This window comes from Populus alba, chromosome 19 (assembly GCF_005239225.2).
Source record: "Populus alba chromosome 19, ASM523922v2, whole genome shotgun sequence".
NCBI classification, from domain to species: domain Eukaryota; kingdom Viridiplantae; phylum Streptophyta; class Magnoliopsida; order Malpighiales; family Salicaceae; genus Populus; species Populus alba.
This window is the reverse complement of record NC_133302.1, coordinates 2903099-2919460: the sequence shown is the minus strand read 5'-3', so window position 1 is coordinate 2919460 and position 16362 is coordinate 2903099. Positions and strand designations below refer to the sequence as shown.

At 35.9% G+C, this 16362-nt stretch overlaps 1 long non-coding RNA gene and 1 pseudogene across 1 annotated transcript; one reads left to right on the top strand and one right to left on the bottom strand.

Annotated features, from left to right (window-relative positions):
• The first annotated feature begins 5706 nt into the window (after window positions 1–5706).
• Window positions 5707–9800, top strand: LOC118045286 (disease resistance protein RUN1-like; annotated as a pseudogene).
• A 3489-nt stretch (window positions 9801–13289) lies between these two features.
• On the bottom strand, window positions 13290–14131 carry LOC140955087 (uncharacterized). Its single transcript, XR_012168762.1, has 2 exons — window positions 13857–14131; window positions 13290–13648 (listed from the first exon to the last, which is right to left on the bottom strand). It is a non-coding gene; the product is annotated as an uncharacterized lncRNA (long non-coding RNA).
• Between the last annotated feature and the right edge of the window lie 2231 nt (window positions 14132–16362).

Here is a 16362-nt window from a genome sequence, read left to right as displayed (position 1 = left end):
CTTCCAAGTAAACAATCAAACGAGAGTTGGATGGTTTCACGAGTCTTACCCAGGCTAAAGCCATTGGGGTACCGTTACTTTTCCACTTATCCTAGATTTTCAGGTGTGTGCTCTCAACGTGATGCATGACAATATTAACATGGATGCATGCTAAAGCAGTAAATTCAAGAAAAATAAACAAATAAACATAACATAAAAAACATTATAACAATTGATAAACAAAAGGCAAAGCTTAGTCCATTGGTCCCCAGCGGAGTCGCCATTCTGTCGCACCCGACATCGCGGCGGCCTTAAAAATTAATTTCTCGAATCTTTGGAAAGAACGGATTTCTGGCATCCTGTTCTTTAATGTGGATATTCTTGTTTAAGGAGTCGCCACCTAGTATTACGGTCACTAGGAACCCTGACTGGTCAACAGAGATTCTATGGTTTCGGGACTGGTTACGTAAAAGAGAAGATATTATCACCCCTTAAACGTCCTGCCTGAGGCAGGCTGCATTGTTGTTTTCGTCTTAAATTGCTAAATGTTTATTAATTTATGTTATGGAAAATTTGCTTATAATATTCCTGACTCTGGCGCCAGTGAATATTTAACTACGAATATTTCCAACTCTGGCGTTGGTAAATATTACGTAGCTATAAAAATAAATTTAAATCAGTATTATTTTTTATTCCCGACTCTGGTGCCAGTGAATAAATAAATAATAATACATTTATTTTTTTTTTGAAATGCACATATTTCTTATTTTTTCTAACTAAACAAAATTGAATAAACGAATAAAAATAATATAAACTTTAAACCGGTATTTTTATTCCCGACTCTGGCGTCAATGAATAAACCAATAAATTTATATTATTTTTATTCACGCATACACATTTTTATTTTTTATTTTTCCTACCTTTTTATTTTTCTGCTTTTTATTTTTATATTTTTATATTTTTTTGGGCTGGGCTGGGCTGGGCTAAGCCCAGCCAGCCCGGCTGGGCTCAGCAGCACTGTGCAAGTGAATTAAAATTCACTTGCACAGTGTAAGAGATGCTTAATTGAAAAGGAGAGCTTCTTACCTGGTCTGCGAGGCGATGGAGACAGTGGCGAAGCTCTGGCTGGCCGACTACATCCTCTGCTCTTCTCCTTCTTCTGCTTTCCTTTGTTCCTTTTGATTCTGTGCCCGTATACTTCAGTCTTCCTGCAGCTCCTCCTCCTCTCAGTCTCTTCCCTCCGTTCGTCTGCTGTTCCTTTTCTTTTTGTTTTCTCAGTCCTTGCGATGAAGAACAGAGGACGTTGCTGGCTTCTCCTTTCGAAATTGGGTCTCGTTTTTGCTCTGTTTGTGGCTTGCGTTTTATTGGTTCTTGACTCTGTCTTTCTGGGTTGAATCTTCAGCCTTGGTTCTGTATTTTTTGTGTTTGTGTTTGCGTTGTTCCGGCGACTTTTTTCTGGGTTTTTTGTATCGGGTTTTCTTATGCAGGGACGTCTGCAGAGATGAAGGCAATAGCGGGAACAATTCTCTGTGTATAACTGGATTCCCTTCCTCTCCTTCTCTCTGTGTATGTTTTTGTTTGCTCTGTTTTTCTGGGTTTCTCTTTTTGTTATTTTTCTGGGTTTCTCTCCTCTTTCTTCTGCCCCCCTGGTGTATGGTTTTTAGTCTCTCATTTATAGAGATTTCCCAAGCTTGCCTCTAATCAGTCCTACCTTTGCAGGACTGTATTCCTCCACGAACGAGATCGTGTGCAAAGGACTCGTTCCACGATTGAATTTGTTGCAGATTTTCAGGTCTCCGGTTGAATCGGGATAAGAAGATCACACGGTTGGTCCACCAGCCACGGCAGCGTTTCGGCAGCAACGGACTCCACCAGGAACGGCAACGTTTTCAAGTAACCCGTGGACAGTTTCAGTTTGACCCCCGAACATTGGAAATTTTTGCAATTGGACCCCTGAGCAATTAAAACATTTCTTTTAATTTTGCCCCCTTTTGGATAAATTTCAATTAAATCCTTAAATTGGTGCACTGTTTACAAAACAGTCCTTAATTCCTGGATTATTCAATTTGATCCTTAATTAATTCTTTCAATTTTTCCCTTTTTGGATAAATTTCAATTAAATACCTGAATTTATTTAATTAATTAAATCAAAGTGTAATTAAGTCCTCAAACTTATTAATTCTTCTAATTTCATTAATTAAACTAATCCAAAATTTAAATAAATTTCCCAACTTATTAATTCTTCAATTTCTGATCAATTTACTCTCAAATTTGATAATTTCATCCATGAACTTTGAATTATTTGTTCAAAAATTGGGTTATGACAGTCATATTAGGCATATTAGGAATATTAGGTAATGTTAGGTAGAGTACTTTTTCTTTTTTTCTTACAATTAGGCAAATTTAGGCAGAAATCAATTATTATATTACTGTTCACTGCCTATAAATAGGCAGTGAGCATCGCCAGAAAAAGAAAAAGGGGAAAAAAGGAGAAAAAAAAGAAAAAGGAGGGGAACGGGAAAACAAATGGTTACTGTGCATATTTTTTGAGTTTTTCTTCGCAGGAGTAGGATATTGTTTTCTTAAAAAAACAATTTAAAAAATACCAAATATATCCCAACTCATCTCAGCCATTGAAATAATCCAAGACTTAATCCCGTGAAGCCACGTCATCCGGTGTACCGAGATTTCGGTACACCGCGTCACACCGGATCTAAACCCAGACTCATCCAGACCGTGCGATCGACCTCAGATCTAGCCAATCACAGCCATCCGATCATTCCATCAGAGATCCAACGGCGCACAGTGTTCGGTGGTACCGGTATACCATGCACGCGTTCACACCGTAGCCTAATCTCGGACTCTCTCTCTCCTCTCGCCGGCGACGTTCTCTCTCTCATCCGATCTCCACTTTCCGGCCGCCTCCAGCCTCCGCACCACCGCAGAAAGGTTGATCCACTGGTGTAAAGAAAAACCCCGGTGTTTGTAACCGTTTTCGCCGCCTCATCTGGCCGGAAAAAGGCCGCGATCCTCGCCGGCCACCGAAGCTTCAAGTCGTCGATTCTCCCTCGTCAGCCATCAACGGACGTCGAGACCACAACCATCAGAATCCTCTCCCTTAGATCTACCAGGATCGACGGTTCGTTTCCCAGAAAACTCGCCGGAAAATTTCGCCAGTGCCAACAGTAGCCGCGCGTGAGCCACACGCGCCGCCAGTGGCATTTTTGTAAATTCCTGAAAAATCCGAGGCTATTTCAGTCTTTTACATATACAGGGGTACTCAGGTAATTTTTGTTGAATTCCTAACATTTTATTTGATGTAAATATTTGTAAATTTTTATTGCATGTTGTAAAATAAAATAAAAAAACAAAAAAACAAGTATAAAAAGAATAACGACGTGGGTCCAACGCCCATCCCATCATGTTATTGTTTGTGGGTCCAAAGCCCAATTTTCAAATATAGTTATACCCATATCTCAACAATATCAAAATATTTGTTTTTATAAACAAATATTGTTTGTGGACACGTCTCTTTTTATAGAAAAGGACCGATGTCAAATAAAAACTTTAAAAACCAAACAAATATGGATTATGTCCATAATTTTGTTTTTTTGGTAACTCGGACGTAAATCTCCTTTTTAGGGATAAACGTCGATATCTTAGACGAGTCTCCTATTTTTAGGAACTGATGTCATTTTTAACGTGTCTCCTAATTGTACGGACCGACGTTAACTATTTTATAAACAAAACAAAAATTACAAATAAGCTCAAAATATAATAGCATTTGAATCAAATATAAAAACACACAAGTAAGGGTAACCTTTCTTTTGAAAGGATGTTTTAAGGGTGGTGTCTACCTTCCCTTAATCATAACTAACCCAGTACCTGAATCTCTGGGACCGTCAACAGACCGCACTTGCATTTTAGAGAGGACAATTAGACCATTTCAAAACCTAAGAAACAGAAAAGAGTAAAGAAAACACAAGTCGGTATACTTTACTCAATTAATTGTAATCATCATATTTTTCTTTCTTAAGTGGGCTCACTTGATCCCAAGCATCAAGTGTTCATAAACAAACGCAAAAAGGACATCAAGCAATTAAAACAAATTGAAGTGAATGAATAGAAAAACTACGGCTCCGTTGACTGACTATCAAATAAACAATTAACTCTGTATAAATAAATAAATAAACAATTAAACTAGGAATTTGATTGAGGTTGGGTTTCAAAATTTACCAATTGTGCTTTAAATGAGAAAACTTTTTTTTTTTTTTGTTTTTTTTCCATACAATGGCTATTTGAGCCTGCTAGAATCTTTTTTTTTTTTTTAATCTAAAATGAATCACACCCCCACACTAAAAGCAAAAAAAATTGATAAATTTTTTTTTAAAAAAAATAATGATAATGGGATCATTTGTTTTGCAGTGGAAAAATACTTTTCAACTCTTTTTTTGTTTCAAATTATTATTTTCTTGGTGTTGTAAAATTGTTTTTAATTTTGTTGATCTCAAAAATAAATTTTTAAAAAAATTAAAAAAATATATTATTTAGATATATTTCTAAAAAAAATAAGATTATAATAACTAAATGGTACATCCTTTGAATTTATTAAATAAAATATAATATAAAATATCAAAAAATCTTCTCTGCCTAAAAAAAAATCATATCAACAAAAGAGTTATTTGCTTCAATTTCATAGCTTCCCCTAGCTGGTGGGATCAAACCAACTCTGCAGCGTACCATACAAATTTGAAAGAAATAAGAAATCATGTGCAAATTATACAAAATTTATTATTAATTATCAAGATTTGTTATTGATCATCAATATTGAATGATGGTTTATTTTATAATATAAATTATGTTTGAAATAAAATTGATAAATTTAAATTAATTACAAGCAAAAAAAATATTCAAAATTTTTTAAAACGCCATTTCCGCTGGAAAAACAAAAAATAACAAGAATACGAAAAATGTCTCAGGTACTGGGAATCTTTAGCGTCAACGGACGCCACTTGCATTTGAGAAAGGGCAACTTGAACATTTAAAAAAACCTAAGAATTGGAAAAGAGTAAAGAAAACCCAAGTTGGTATACTTTAGTACTCAATTAGTTGTAAAGCTCAATTATGTGAGTCGATGATCATCATATTTTCATAATTAAACTCAATTATGCAAACAGGACATCAAGCAATTAAAAGAAATTGTTGTGATTGAATATAAAAACTTTGCACCGTTGAGTATTTTACTATTTTACTTTAAAGTTTAAATTATTTATATTTCATTTCATATTCTTTCCCATGTATAAATAATTTGGAACCACTAGCTCGAAATAAATAAAACCCTCCTGAGACTTTCAACAATGCCAGCTGCGTGTCTCCTACTTCCACCTAGTTTCGTGGAGCTTTCTCCAGCAAATGAATAGAAAGCATATCCTTTCTCCTATATAATGAATACAATTAACTTCTCTCTCCCGTTGCTGCCATTTCGTAGCTTACTCTTTGTTGTATAGAGGTATACATGTCTAACTCTTCTTTGCTTCTTTCTTGTTTTCATTTCATGTCTTTACCAATAACAAAAATTTGAAAGCTTTATTTTTTTCATGTTTAACTTCAGTTGCTATTGTCTTATGCTCCCTCATTATTAAGCTTAAACTGTTGTATCATCTTCAATGATCACTTCGCATGTATCTCTTGCTTGTATTTGCAAGAGAGTAGGTACCTTATGCAATTGCCGCATTGCTAAGTGATTTTGCCTTAATTTCTGCAGCTGCCATGATAGAGCCAGCGTCTTCTCGATCTAGACCAGAAGGGGCCTATGATGTCTTCTTGAGCTTTAGAGGAGAAGATACTCGCACGACATTTACAGATCATCTATATACTGCCTTAGTCCAAGCAGGAATCCACACTTTTCGAGATGAGGATGAACTTCCTAGAGGAGAAGAAATCTCTGCACATCTCCTCGAGGCAATTCAAGAATCAAAGATATCCATAGTTGTCTTCTCAAAAGGATATGCTTCTTCCAGATGGTGTCTCAATGAACTTGTAGAGATTCTAAAGTGCAAAAGGAAGAAAACCGGTCAGATTGTTCTTCCTATATTCTATGACATTGATCCTTCAGATGTGAGAAAACAGAATGGCAGTTTTGCAGAAGCATTTGTTAAACATGAAGAGCGTTTTGAAGAGAAGCTGGTGAAGGAGTGGAGAAAAGCTCTTGAGGAGGCTGGAAATCTATCTGGATGGAATCTCAATGATATGGCAAATAGGTATGTCTTTTTTCCAAATTTATGGAGTCAATATACTTTACATTTTTCAATGTGAAACAATAAAATACTTAATTGACTTGCTATCGATGACTTGCTTTTGTCTATGAGCAGGCATGAAGCAAAATTTATCAAAGAGATTATCAAGGATGTGTTGAAGAAATTAGAACCCAAGTACTTCTATGTTCCTGAGCACCTAGTAGGTATGGATCGGCTTGCTCGCAATATTTTGGACTTCCTAAGTGCTGCAACAGAAGATGTACGCATTGTGGGCATACATGGGATGCCAGGAATAGGAAAGACAACTCTAGCAAAAGTTGTATTTAATAAACTCTGCTATGGATTCGAGGGAAGTTGCTTTCTTTCGAATATCAATGAAACATCAAAACAATTCAACGGTCTGGCTCTTTTACAAAAGCAACTTCTTCATGATATTTTAAAACAAGATGTTGCTAACATCAATTGTGTCGATAGAGGAAAGGTTCTGATCAAAGAGCGACTTTGTCGCAAAAGAGTTCTTGTTGTTGCTGATGATGTGGCTCGTCAGGACCAGCTAAATGCTTTGATGGGAGAGCGAAGTTGGTTTGGTCCCGGAAGTAGAGTGATTATTACAACAAGAGATTCAAGTGTTCTACTTAAAGCAGATCAAGCATATCAGATCGAAGAATTGAAACCATATGAGTCCCTTCAGCTTTTCAGCTGGCATGCCTTTAAGGACACCAAGCCAACAGAAGATTATATTGATCTTTCGAAGGATGTAGTTGATTACTGTGGGGGACTTCCTTTGGCTCTTGAGGTTATGGGTACTTGTCTGTCCGTGAAAAACAGAGATGGTTGGAAATCTGTAATTGACAAATTGAAAAGAATTCCAAACCACGATATTCAAGGAAAGCTTAGAATAAGTTATGACTCACTGGACGGTGAAGAACTAAAAAATGCATTCCTTGATATCGCTTGCTTCTTTATTGATAGAAAGAAAGAGTACATCGCAAAACTGCTAGGAGCCCGTTGCGGTTACAATCCAGAAGTTGATTTGCAAACTCTCCGTGAAAGGTCTCTGATTAAAGTTAATGACATTGGAAAGGTAACCATGCATGATCTATTACGAGACATGGGAAGGGAGGTCGTTCGTGAATCGTCTCCAAAAGAACCTGGAAAGAGGACCAGAATTTGGAATCAAGAGGATGCATGGAATGTACTTGAGCAGCAGAAGGTAAGAGCTCAATGCATACACGAAAGCATGGTCAATGTTGTATTTTCTAGTCAAACTTATTACAAATAATCGTATGAAAGTTGTATTGATTTTTTTTCAGTGTACAGAAGTTGTAGAGCGTCTTAAACTGGATGTCAAAGCATCAGAAGCTAAATCACTAAGCACAGGATCATTTGCAAAAATGAAATGCTTAAATTTACTCCAAATCAACGGAGCACATCTCACCGGATCCTTCAAACTGCTTTCTGAAGAGTTGATGTGGATTTGTTGGCATGAATGTCCTTTGAAATATTTGCCATCTGATTTTACCTTGGACAATCTAGTCGTTCTTGATATGCAGTACAAGTAACCTCAAAGATCTATGGAAGGGAAAAAAAAGGTGCGAAAACATGCTACAATCCCCAAAATTTCTCCAGTAATTTATATTTACATGTTACGACTTCTTATGATTAATGTTCATTATTTTGCTCTCTACTATGACAGATTCTCAACAAGCTAAAAATCCTTAATCTCAGTCATTCACAACATCTTATTAAAACACCAAACTTGCACAGTTCAAGCCTAGAGAAACTAATACTGAAAGGTTGCTCGAGTTTAGTTGAGGTGCATCAATCAATTGGAAATTTGACGAGCCTCGTTTTCTTGAATATGAAGGGATGTTGGAGGCTGAAGAATCTCCCTGAAATCATTGGCAATGTAAAGTCTCTTGAAACTCTGAATATTTCTGGATGTTCACAACTTGAGAAATTGCCAGAACGCATGGGTGATATGGAATTCTTAACCGAGCTGCGAGCTGATTGGATTGAAAATGAGCAATTTCTCTCTTCAATTGGACAATTAAAGCATGTCAAAAGGTTATCATTGTGTGGATACAGTTCGGCTCCGCCAAGTTCTTCTTTGATTTCAGCAGGTGTTTTGAATTGGAAACGTTTGCTGCCGACACCTTTCATTGAATGGATATCAATGAAACATCTTGGGCTTTCTAATTGTGGTTTGACTGACCGTGCAATTAACTGTGTTGATTTCAGTGGTTTGTCCGCTCTTAAACAATTAAATCTATATGGAAATAAATTCTCCAGCCTGCCTTCTGGGATCAGCTTCCTTCCCAAGCTAAGGTTCTTATGTGTTGAGGCATGCAAATATCTTGTATCAATCCCAGATCTTCCCTCAAGTTTACACTTTTTGGCTGCAGGTCATTGCAAATCATTGAAAAGAGTAAAAATACCAATCGAGCAAGAAGAAAAACTATATATAGAACTAAAAGGAAGTGATTCGTTAGAAGAGATTCAGGGTATCGAAGGTCTAAGTAATAGTTTCTGGTATATTCGTGTTGATGATCACCGCAGCCATTCACCAAATAAATTACAGAAGAGCATTGTTGAGGTATTATTTCTTTCGGTTTCTCTACAATAATAATCACACACAATTGGCACATACATTGATTAATGTCTAAAATCTCAGCATTCCTTAAAATCAATATGTATATAGGCAATAATCATTATTATTATTATTATTTTATTTTAAAAAACAAAATATCATATTTAATAATATTTTTTATTTTTCTTATTGAATCTAAAAAAATAAATATTATCTTTAATAATATTTTTTTTATTAAATATTTAAAGTCTGATTCGTTTTATTTTTTATTTCTTGATTTAATGATAATATATTTTATACAGGCAATGTGCAAACGGTCGTCACCGGTATCGTATTCAACAAATTCCTGGTGAGATGCCAAATTGGATGAGCTACAGTGGAGAAGGATGCTCATTGTCATTCCATATACCTCCAGTCTTCCTAGGCTTAGTTCTTTGGGTTGTCCATCCACTTGAGGAGGATGATGATTATTACTACCACAATAAGATTATTATTACTATAAGAAATAAAAGCAACGGTCTTCAATTGTTTGAATGTTATGGATCACCAAGAACTGCAGGAGGGATGAGATACATAAGTAGAAGTGAAATGGCAATGAAAGATTACTGTGGAAATGACGAATTGGAACTATACATTTCTTCAGAGCCAATAAAGAATTACAATTCTTCATATGACAAATTGCACATCATTAAAGAATGTGGGGTCCATGTGATCGCAGGGAAGTCAGATTCATTTGAAGAGTCGGCAGTGAGAAAAGATACAGTGATGCCTTTACCACCGCCATATCATCTGCTTCCTCATCCTTATTGTGGTTCAATCACAGCGTCTACACCTAAGCAATGGAGTGACTTTTTATTTGTGAAGCTGCAAGGACATAACCTCGATTTAAAGCTTATTGGTAAGAACAAATATTTCATTTAGTTATTTTTATTATATTCTATTTAATTTATGAGATTAAATATTATCTTTAATATGAGGGCAAGGTTTGTTGAGGCTTTTCTTGGAACCTGGCTCCTTGCTTTTCTAGGAACCAAATTCCTTCCTCAATATTTACCAGCACTACACGTTTGAGAAATTTCCTTGCTTTTTTTCCTCTAGGTACTGTTACCTTTTACCTTTTATAATTATGATTATTGCATTGCTAATAATCTGCAGCAAAGACCAAAGATGATGAACATTTTTTAGTGATTTCAAAATAACAAAAAATAAGGTTTGTTGAGGCTTTTCTTGGAACCTCGCTCTGGGATTAATTAGCGAGAATAAGAAAATGATGTCCAAATTATACAAAATTTATTATTAATCATCAATATTTATTCTTGATCGTCAATATTGAATAATGGCTTATTTTCTAGTGTCGCACCCCAAAAAAAATCAGCGCGCGGCATCGGGCTGGCGATTTAAGTCTCGTTGTTGTTGTTGTTTGCTTGAATTTGGTTCATAGGAGTCGCCACATGGGATTTCAGGTTAACCGAGTTACACAATATTTTCGTTCCAGTTGAATGAGGTCGCCAGATGGGATCTCATGTAGCTTTGGTTAAAGGGAATCGCCAGATGGGATTTCAGGTTAACCGAGTTACACATATTGTTTAGTTCCAGTGATGAGGTCGCCGGATGGGACCTCATGTAGCTTTGGTTAAAGGAAATCTCCATATGGGATTTTAGGTTGACCGAGCTACAACATTCTTTGATTTTGATAAAGGAGGTCGCCAGATGGGATCTCAGATTAACGAAAAAAAAGAAGAGAGAGAGAGAGACAGAAGGAAAGAAAGAAAGAAAGACAAGAAAAAGAAATAGAAAAAAAGTAAGATCTTTAAATGAGTGGATATTGAGCAAGTTAGGAAGATAAGAAGACAAGTTTTTCTTTACAAAGCTTACTATGCAAAACATTGAACAGTTTTGCTTCGTAAGCATTGTAAAGAGGGGGCATTTGTTGCTACCCAATTTTTGACCCATGTTTTTTATATATTTTCAAAAATCCAAAAATAGAGAAAAACAATAAAAATCCAAAAATATGATTTTTAATATATTCTCGTCATTTTAGCATTTTCAGCGTCGTCTAAAAAAAAGAATTTAAATTTTCAAAAGATTTTCAAACGCGTTCGACTTTTCACGTGTCATTTTTAAAATCATTGATTTACCTCATTGAGTCGACGTTGATATTGCTCGTTTTCAAAAAATACAAAAAAATAAGAAAAATCAAAATTTACAAAAAAGAAAGAAGTTAAGGGACCAAGTTGAAAAACCTAGCAATATTTTGCCTATAAATACTGGTTTCCTCAACACATTCATAGGAGGGGTAATTTGGACATCATCAGGAAAAAAAAAACACAAAAACCCTAAAACCCAACTCTTTCTCCCAACTAAAAACAGGGGCCGGCGGCGCCTCACCCTCTGGTTTTAAATTTTTTTCCCCAGTGTTCTTCTCTGAAAACCAGCCGCCGGCCCCTACGTTGAATTTTTTTTCTCCCCCACACAGACCTTCTCAGCCGACCTCATCTTCTCCTGTAGCCTCTCCATCCTCCCCCGGCCATCTCACTTTTTTTTCTTCCTCACAAAGAATCGGCCAAACAGCCCCCCACCACTTTGATTTTTCAGTTTTCTCTTCTTCCTCCCCCGGCCACCTCACTCTCTGATTTCTCAACAGATCCAACTCCCCTCCATTCCGCAACACACAGCAGCCCCTCTCTCACTCACGGCGGTTCCTCCAACAGCAGCAGCGCCCGCAGACCCAGTTCACTGCCTCCAGCAGAGACACCCACCGATCTGCCACTCCTCCGCCTCAACACCGTCAGCCACCTCTCCCATCTCCACAGCAGCTCCAGCACCACCACGGACCAACCGACAGACCCCACCGCAGCACAACCTCGTCTCCCCAACAAGAGAACGGGCGGAGTTGTTTTCCCCATCTCCACCGATCCGATCTCCTCAGCGCCGTCCACAGCAGCGCCGTCACCCACCTTCACAACAGAACTGCCACCGGTTGAAGAAGAAATGAGCGGACGCCATGAAGAAGAAAGATTTGACAGAAAATAACAGATCTAAAAAAAAACAAAATAATCAGAATAGATTCGGACAAAAATGGAGTAAAATCAACTGTTGTGTGTGTTCTATTCTTGATTACAGGTCGTCACCGGCGAGGAAGAGAAGAAGCTGAGCAAGACCCGTTTGTTTTCTGGTATTTTTGCGGCGGCGCGTGGGAAGACGCGCCGCCTGCTGTCCCAGCGGCTTCACAACACTGTTCCGGCGATTTAGAGGTTTCCAGCACTATTCCGGAATGTTTTGGTTCATTTTATAATTTCCAAATTGTTTAATGTAATATTTATTTAGTTTTGAGTTTTTTGTGATTTTGTATTTTGTAAATATGGAGGTAAAAGAAAAGAAAAGAAACAAAAATAAAATAGTGAAAGTGTATGTATGTGCCTGTATTTTGTTTTATTTATTTGTATATATTTTTTAATGATAAAATTGCAAATATATTAAAGAAGAATTTAATATTTTGATCGGATCACGGTTAAGAATTATTAACTTATACGTAAGTGATATTTCTAATTTCTGATGAAAAGACAATTATTAAAACTTCTTTAACACGTCAAAGCCACGAAGCAGCTTACCTCAGGTAGGGTGTGTTAGGGGTGCTAATACCTTCCCTAACCACAACCAGTCCCGTACCCGTGAATCTCTAACAAGACTAGTACATCCGGTTTCCTAGTAGCCTTCAATAAATTACTAGGTGGCGACTCCAACGAACCAAATTCAAGCAAACAACAACAATGAGACTTAAATCGCCAGCCCGATGCGCGCGTTGATTTTTTTGGGGTGCGACATCTAGTATAAACTGTGTTTGAAATATCGGGTTGATGTTCTTAAGTGTTTTTTTTTTATAATTTTAATATATTGATATTAAAAATAAAAAAAAAACAAAAATAAAAAAACTGATTTTGTTTTAAAAAACAAAATTGACAATCAATTACTTGTTTACTATGTTCTTAAGAACCAAAATAAATAAATAAAGTTTTTTCTTTCCGTTTCCAAATTTGGTAGCCTGAAAACCTTGTCATAACCCAATTTTTGACCTTTTATTTTTATTTTTTTAAAAAATGATGATGAAAAAAATAAAAATAAAATAAATGAAGAATTAATTAAAATTTAGGTTAAGGGCAGCATGATTGGAAGTTTAAAGATTTAATTAAACTCTTAACTAGTTTAATTAATTAAATCAAGAGCTTAATTGGAGAATTGATTTAAATTTAGATTAATGAAATCAAGAGTTTAATTGAAGAATTAATGAGGTTGAGGACTTAATTAAACTTTGATTTAATTAATTAAAGGAATCAGGGGTGTAATGGAAAAAATACCAAAGTTTGGAGCTGATTCAAGGAAAAATTGCTAGAAAATTAAAGTCCAAGGACCAAATTGAATAGTCCAGAAACTCAGGACTGTTGTGTAAATTGTGCTATAACTCAGGGATTCAATTGAATTTAATCCAAGGGCATAATTAAAAAATCAATTATACATGATTAAGATCTCAATTGTAAGGTTTAAAACGTCCAGGGACCAAAGTGAAAATTGCCTCAAGCACACAAACGGCGCCGTTTGGAAGACTGCGTTCTTCGTCCCTTCCGTTTCGCACGGACCAGACCGATTCAACAGAGAAAAATCTGGCAGCTTGAACAAGGAAAATCCAGCAACTCAAGGCCACTGCACCACCTCATGCCCACGATCTCGTTCGTGGATTACCGAAGAGTCCTGCAAAGACAGGACTGGGAAGGGGGGAGCTCTATAAGAGAGGAGCAAACGGCAGCAACAAAGAGGGGCGATCAACCTAGAAAAATAGAGCAATCAAAACACAACCCAGAAAAATAGAGAAGAACAGAAACATCAACACAAAACAGAGAAAAGACAGAGGAAAAAAACAGGGCATAAACCGAAAAAAAACATACACAGAGAAGGAGAAAATAGGAGAGTAACAGATACAGAAGGGAGAATTATCCCTGCAATTTTTTGTGCTTCATCTCAAGAAACAGACATACCGACTCAGTTTCTTCATCGCAAGAGGAGGAAATCAGACGAAAAATTCAGGGGAAGACGGGGGCAGGTTGAAGCAGAGGAAAGGGAAGGCAAAATTCCTTCACAACTTCGGCAGCCACAAACAGTAAAGGAAAACCGGAGGGAGCACAGGAGATCGATCAAATACCAGGAGCACGGGAACGAACCGCTTGCAGAATCATAAGAACAAAGAAGAAAGGAAAAACGGGCAGCAGACCAGGTAAGTAATCTGTTCTTCTTGCGCTTTGTTTAAATTGCATTTGCACTGTGCAAGTGAATTTTAATTCACTTGCACAGTGTAGCAACACGCGTGGATTAGCACGCGTGTTGCTAGCCCAGCCCATATGGGCTGAGCTGGGCCCAGCCCAAAAATAAATGCAGGGCTGGGCCTAGCCCGGCCCAGCCCGAAAAAAAAAAAAAAAAAGAGGCAGAAAAAAAAAATGTGTATACATAAATAAAAATAATGTAAATTTATTGGTTTATTCACTAACGCTAGAGTTAGGAATAAAAATACCGGTTTAAATTTATATTATTTTTATTCGTTGTATTTTTATTTTATTTTTAGCTAGAAAAATAAAAAATATGTGCATGCGTAAAAATGAATGTAGTATTATTTATTTATTCATTGACGCCAGAGTTGAGAATAAAAAAAATATACTGATTTAAATTTGTTTTGTTTTTTTATAGCTGCGTAATATTTATCAACACCAGAGTTGGAAATATTCGTAGTTAAGTATTCACTGGTGCCAGAGTCAGGAATATTATAAACAAATTTTCATAACATAAACTAATAAACATTTAGCAATTTAAGACAAAACTAGCAATGCAGCCTGCCTCAGGCAGGACGTTTAAGGGGTGATAATATCTTCCCTTTTACGTAACCAGACCCGAACCATAGAATCTCTGTTGACCAGTTAGGGTTCCTAGTGACCATAATACTAGGTGGCGACTCCTTAAACAAGAATATCCACATTAAAGAACAGGATGCCAGAAATCCATTCTTTCCAAAGATTTTTAAATTTTTTAGGACCGTTGCGATGTCGGGTGTGACAAACCTCATCGCTGAGTAGGTTTTTGTTTTAGTTTAAGCGTGATGGAGATGATACTAAAAATAACAATCACAAAAAAAATGTTGTAAATAATGTTTGTTTTTATATTTCAAAAATATTTAAATTTTTTTAAAAAAAAAACATTATTATTTATTTCAAATTAATATTATTATAGTATTTTTAGATTATTTTGATGTATTGATATTAAAAATAATTTTAAAAAAATAATTTTTCTTAAACATAAAGTTTATCCTGCAGATCTTCCGCTGATCCCATCTCATTGTTGTATGCATCCATGCTAAAGCCAATTCAAGAAAGAAGATTTGAAGAATACCACCAGCAGCATTATGGCAGAAGGAGGGAAGACCTTAGTGCAAGGGCGGAGGCATGTTAAAGGCTTGGGTATGCTATAACTTAGATTAAAACTTTATTAATATATTTGAGTTATAAGGAAATTTAAAATTTACGTGGAGCCTTTTAATATAATGTTTTAACTTAGGTTAAAATTTCAAAATATTTTAAGAAATTCAGAAATTTGATGAAAATCATAATTTGACCAGTTTTATATTATTGGGCGTAATTTTCAATTCGACCATCAGATTGAGCTGAAATTTTACGAGAGATCTTAAAATATATTGAATAAAGTTAAGATGATAAAAAATTGTTTAAAAAGCAATTTGAAACCAATTAATCTTAAAAAAACTAAAAAGAAACATGCCATGAAAAAAAAGTATTGTTCAAAGGAATGCAAAAATGCATTCCAAGTATAAAGTGTTTTATTGTTATAAAGTTTTTCAAACTTACAATATATATAGAGAAAGAAAGAAAAAGAAAAAAGAACAAAAGGAAACAGCCCCCGTCTTTCATGTTCCCTTTCCCTTCTTTACACGGCCTCCTCCATGAAAAAGCAAACACGGCTTAAAGATAAAATAGCTTTGATTTACAACCACGGCTTGAAGGGCCTGGAATATAGGACCAGGAAAAATTCATGTATCTATTACTAGACACAATTAATTGTACATTGCTATAATAAAATTACGTATTTATTTTTAAGTGGGAAAACATTAAGCCATGAGGCCAGGGGTTCTTTGGTCTTTACCTATTTTCGTTTTGGCCACCGAATTTATTTTTTTTCAATAAAAGAGAATGTTTTGTGTAAGTATTAGATAATTGAAATCATCGCTAATCTCCTTTGTTCATTTTCCTTTTTTCATTACCCCTTCCGCTTGGCATGCGCGAAGCTTTATGTCACTTCATGATACCCATGTTTTCAACGCAGTCAAATCCATTGTTAGACGCTAAAAAGCAATAGTAAGAAAGTAAGTCCTTTAATCAAATTTTAGAGTGACCATCCTCAATGTGTTAAAAGTAAATGTTAATTACCAAGTCGTTGCAACCACTACCAAAGGAATGGTAGAGACGGCTGGGAGAGGGAGACGAA